Source organism: Urocitellus parryii, unplaced genomic scaffold (genome assembly GCF_045843805.1).
Source record: "Urocitellus parryii isolate mUroPar1 unplaced genomic scaffold, mUroPar1.hap1 Scaffold_140, whole genome shotgun sequence".
NCBI classification, from domain to species: Eukaryota; Metazoa; Chordata; class Mammalia; order Rodentia; family Sciuridae; genus Urocitellus; species Urocitellus parryii.
In genome coordinates this window covers 110,510-116,666 of record NW_027552002.1, presented here as the reverse complement: position 1 = coordinate 116,666, position 6,157 = coordinate 110,510, and positions in this window count along the sequence as shown.

Genomic DNA, 6,157 nt, shown 5'->3' with positions numbered 1-6,157 from the left:
AACAAGTAAACAATCAACAGATTGGGAAAAAATATCTCAACGATATAACTAATAAGGGGTTACTATTTAAAATAGTTAAGTGATACCAGCTGTTTTCTGCAGCTACTCTAACAATCTTCTTCAGTTGCAGGTTACATCATGTCTTTCTTATACAGCAGTCTCTAATATCTCCCTCTTATGAAATAGATCGAGTACACAGAAGCCAGTGAGGCTTGCAGAGTCCTCATTGATTAACTACACCTTTTCAACTGAAATTTAATTCTGCTTATTCTCAGCAAGGTTGGACCATCAAAGTCATCTTCCAATTTTCACATAGGGTTGTATTGATATTTTTGCTCCTTCGGGATGCCTTCATGGTGAGCAAGTATGAAAATAAATGAACAAGATTTTTTTGCAGGAGGTGAGAGTGGGTACCAGGATTGAACTCAGGGGACCTTGACTACTGAGCCACACTCCCAGCCCTATTTTGTATTTTATTTAGAGACAGGGTCTGACTGAGTTGCTTAGTACCTCACCCTTGCTGAGGCTGGCTTTGAACTGGTGATCCTCCTGCCTCAGCCTCCCAAGCCTCTGGGATTAGAGATGTGCGCCACCACGCCTGGAAAGAAAAAATATGTTTTCTTATAAGCTAGAGAAATGACAAAATCTTGGAGTAAATATGCAGCCTCTCCAAGGATGTTACTTTAGGCAGGGAGGATGGCTTATGCTTATGAAATAAATACTGGTTCATTTTACTCTATTTACACTTTCCTCTATCCTTTGCAGGAGTTGACTCATCTTTTATTTTTTTAAATATTTTTTTTTAGTTGTTGATAAAACTTTATTTTTACTTATTTATATTTGATGCTGAGAACAAAACCCAATACCTCACACATGCTAGGCAAGCACTCTACCACTGAGACACAACCCAGCCCCTTGTCTTTCATTTTTAACAACCACATTAAAGTTTACCTCCACAGTTACTGTTTAATCAAATTCTGGGCATTCATATTTTCAACTTCTAATATATTAGATGTTTTTGCACATATTGCTAAACATGTCTAAAACATGTTTCCTCAGTTTTCATCCCCCAAATTCTGTTCCTCTTCCTACTTCTGTGGGAGAGCCAAAGAGCTACCAAACTCAGTCTCCGTGGTCTATAAGGCTAAGTAGCCCACATAAAGATATAAATACAGGGGGTGATTCATTGAAGAGGAGTAGGTTAGTGTTAGAAGTCATTCAAAAGAGCGCTTAAGACTATGCATAGTCGCTCACGTCTGTAATCCCAATGGCTCAGGAGGCTGAGACAGGAAGATTGCAAGTTCAAAGCCAGCAGGGAGGCACTAAGTAACTCAGTGCCTTGTCTCTATATAAAATACAAAATAGGGCTTGGGAAGTGACTCAGTAGTTGAATGCACCTGAGTTCAATCCCTGTTACCAAAAAAAAAAAAAAGAGTGCTTAAGATTTCCCTTTCCTCAAGGCTACTGAATTTCCCTCTTTCTGTGGTTCCATAAATATTTGTGTATGGGAGATGGAAGCTAAATGAAAAGATTCTGTATATTATATAACATTACTAGAACTTGAATATGGATTGGATACAGGATAACAGCATAGGAGGAAATCCAGGAATGGCTCAGGTTTCTGACTTGGACCCTTTTGAGCAACATGCACAGTTCCCTAATATAAGGAACATAAAGAGAAGCAGATTTAGGGGAAAGAGAAGATTTAGTCATACATGTGTCATGTTGAAGTTGTTGTGAAAAATAAATGGAGTGTTCATTGTAGGTTGAATTTAAATCTGGAGTTCAAAGACTTATTTTCTACTTATTTCTTTAACTTTATTATTTTTATCCATTAACCCCTTTGAATCACCAGTCCATCAATCTCTCTTGGTTTCACTTTTTCCCCCATAACTTGATTATTCACTTACACTCATTTTTTGTTTTACATTTATCACATTTATCATTTTAATTTTCTTCTGTACCAACACAGCAGAATCCTAGAGTTGTAACAGTGTAGTTGTGTACTCAAATCTTATATGTGGGCAGCCATGTGCACCAGAGAAAAACACACTATATGCAAATTATTGACAGCTCATATTTCAAACTTAGCTGGGTTTTCAACATCTTTAGTTCAATGTGTGTGTGTGTGTGTCTCTCTCTCTTCATTTTTCACAATTGTTCTATGAACTCCACTACACCTCTCAAGGCCTTTGGCACATCACCTCTCACAAATGACTTCACTTCCTATTTTATTTTTTGCATTGCCCGTATAACTATAGCTCCAAATTCCCAACCTCCAGACCAGAGTTCTCTGAATGTACTCAACTGAATTTTCTAGTTACTACAAGCTCAGTCCAAAATTTAATGTCTAAAATAAAACAAGCAAACAAGCAAAACACCTTAATATCTTCATTGTATCTCTTCCACTAACCAATATCTCTTGCATCAATTACTTACCTATTAAGGTTTTTCTCCTTGCCTCCAGCTCAGATTTCCATTTTTTTCTTGTATTTCTGTTAGAACATTTTTTCCCAAAACACAAATTTAACAGGACAAAGACATTTTGTCTAAATACATTTTTCTGAAAAGTACCTTATCCAAAGTAAACATTTTATGTTAAATTTTCTATAAAGCATTTTTTTATTCATCAGAGAAGTACTTAGAGTTCTCAAAAGTACTAGGGGGAAAAAGCACACAATGAAATAAAACTAGAACCAATAATAGAATAGTCCCCAAAAGCTCTTCAATAGGAAATTAGGTAATTTCTTTTCAATGATTGTATTTTAACAGGAAAAACAACAAAAAATATATTATATGCCCAATAATGCAAATTTTAGACTCCAAGTTTTAAACCTAAGTTTACAATGTAAAATTTCATGATAGAAATAGACAAGAACATGAGAAATACATTCTAAAAACCCATATTTAGTCAAATAGTATTTAGAGGAAAACAGTTATTCTTATGTGCATTTATTAAAACACTAGAATATTTTTTAAATAAGTGAACTTCATATTTACTTAACTCAAGATGCTAGAAAATACAAAGAATTGGGAGAAAATATTTTATTGAATAGGACATAACCTAAAGAAATAAAAGAACTCTTACTTCAAACAGAAACTGATTTAAAAAAATAAAAACAATCATGAGAGGAAAATTATGTAAGGCAAATCAAGTAGAAAGAAAACAAAACATAAATAAAAGGTACTAGAAAAAAATTGTAGTCATTACAGAGTTAGAATAATTTAAATGAGAAAACAAGTTACAAGTCCAGACTAAAAAGATAATTTCCAAGAGCATGTAAATCACTAAAATCTCAACTCATATAGAGGAAAAATATCTAAATTAACTGAAGTGGAATGCTAACTGCCCATCTCTACAAGGCAGTTAGTCCAGATAATCCCTATGAAACAAACTCCTCTTATATACTCCCCAAAATATTTCCCAATTCAGTCTCTACAGCTAGTGTAAACTAGATACCCTAGTATAACATAACAAAAACTATACCAATTTTATTTATGCAAATGACACATACATGATTAAATAAGATAACAACAAATTAAATCCAAAGCTAAATGTTTTTGCCATATGTGTGTTTGCCATGACCAGGTAACTTCAACCTTACACTATTTAAATATATACTAATGTCATTTATAAGATAATTAGATTAATGGGAAATCATATTGATAGGTCATTTTAAAATAATAAAACATAAGATCCATCCTGGAAAATTTTATTTACAATGGACGCTAGATAGTTTTTAAATAAATTTGACAAATTGTTTCTAACATTGATCTGGAATAGCATATGCTTAAGAACAGTCAAATATTTTAAAAACAAAACCTGAAATTACTGTAGTCTTGTGAAGAAATGTACAACTTTCAAATCATTCTTACTTGAACTATGAAATTTGATTTGAGACGTAGATGGGACCTGTATTGTTACCTCATGTTTAAGCCATCATTAAGTTCTTCCTGCCTTATCGAAATTGTCACCTGGTTGCTTTCTACTTCTTTTCCCTTTCCATCTATTCTCACTACTAAGAATAAGTCTCAGGACTAAGCAATCCTGTTAAATATAGACCAGAAAATGTCACTTCCTTCCACAAAATCCTAAGAAAAATCCAAAATCATTCATTAAGTATAAAGCAATAGGCTTCTTTCCATTTTTGTTCCCTCCCTGGTTTCACCACATCCCCCCCCCTCTCTCTCTCTCTCTCTCTCTCTCTCTCTCTCTCTCTTTCTCTCTCTCTCCATCCTAACTACATGGCCCTCCTTGATCTTAAACAGGTATGCTTTCACCTCAGGATCTCTGTCAGGAACTTAGTATTTACCTCCAGAAATTTACCTTCTTTGGGTTTTGACTTAAGCTCACCATCAGAGAGTGTTTTTTCTGGATGACCCTGGTACTCCACCACTCTTCTTCATGTTACTATATCCCATAATGTTTATCTCTAATATGATAGACATTTTATTTATTTTGTTTATTTTCTGTTTCCTGTTGGTAGAATATAATTTTAGTGAGGACAAATTGTGGTATCTCCAGTGTCTAGAATAATGTTTGGTATATCATAGGCGCTCAGCAAATATCTCTTGGATGAATAAATGAATGCATGGATTACAGATGTGGTAACCAAATTCAAAAGAGTTAACAGCTTCACTTGGTGTTCATAAAACTTCATTAAACCCTCGATCTTCTGATTCTGGAGTGCCATATGCTTTTCCAGCAGACAGCCTCATGCCTATGATACCCATATATTAAATTAAATTTTGGTTGTTATAACTTCATTTTCTTAAAATTTAAAAATGAACAGATTTTGTCTTCTCATGCAATAACCTTAGAATTTAGAGTATAGATCTGATTTGTAGATTTCACAAATAATCTCTCTTTAGGCTTTGATTGCTTTTTTTTTAAATCAAAGATCTAACCTAAAACAAACTTTAAAAATGTTTAAATTAGCATGTTAAAGTGCATATTCAATTCAGTTGTACAATATGCAAAATCCCATTTTATGAATGTAATGGAATAATAATAAATGGGGTATCCAGAAATACCCCAATTATAGAAAGTTGAGGGATTATTAGTTTAAATTTTTATAAGAGACCATTAACAGTTTTCCATAGGACTAATGTTTACTTGTAGCTACAAGGTCCACTCTGTCTTCATACATTGTTGCCTGAGAATTTTAGTGTTTACTAGGGAATTAGGAAGAGAGAAAACAAATGTATTAGATCATTTTTCTACCTGAACTATATATGCTAAAAGGAAACATAAAGAGGTAGGTTACAACATCATATATATTGTTAAATGTCCAAGATATCTCCAGGGGACTTTTCTTTTAACCTGAGACCTTATTCTGTTTTGCAGGTCATACTTACAAATTTGTTAAAAGATTGGTCATTTTTCTAAGCCTGTCTTAAATGTCTCAATCATTCTCCAGTGAAGCTAGGTGAGGGTTGATTCAAGTGAGCCTTATAACATCTGTTATGAACTTGAGCTCTTTGGTGGGGATAATATGTAGACATGTTATAAATGTGGAAAATGATATTTTCTCTATTTCAAATGAGGATTTGGTTAATGTGACTAATGGAGAGCCTCTTGGTGAAGCTTAGGAAATACATTTTTTTTACAAGTGAAGCAGAATAATCTTGAATTTGAAAAAGCATGACTGCTCAGGGCTATAATTGCTATTTCTAGGTCGATTTCATTTTTCAGTCACATTTCAGGTGTGTTTATGTCTGATGGCTTTTCATGGGTTTTTCTCTTTGCTGTGAACTAATTATCCCTTTATTAAGCTCTTTAGGAGAATTGTGAAGTTGCATTTATATGTTTATAGAATACACTAATCTCTTCCTCTGTTTCTTTACTGGTTTTAAAGAGAGAAAGCAAGTGTATATCTATACATCAGATACTTCTGTATTAGATGGGTTTGTTACAAATAGTGTGAATTTAAGAAACATTCAAAGCATAGAAAAAGACAGCAATTGGTAAATTTGCTGTGTCCTCTGTGAAAATAAATGGAACACTAAATAATGTGACAAAATGTATCTTGAATCTTCTTTATTGAAAAACATTTTAGCTGAACATAAGATGAAGTGAAATTCCATTCTAGATCCATTTAGCATTTAATCCTCTAGAAAAATGAAACTATGTTTTGATGTTTCCTATTTGAGTGCA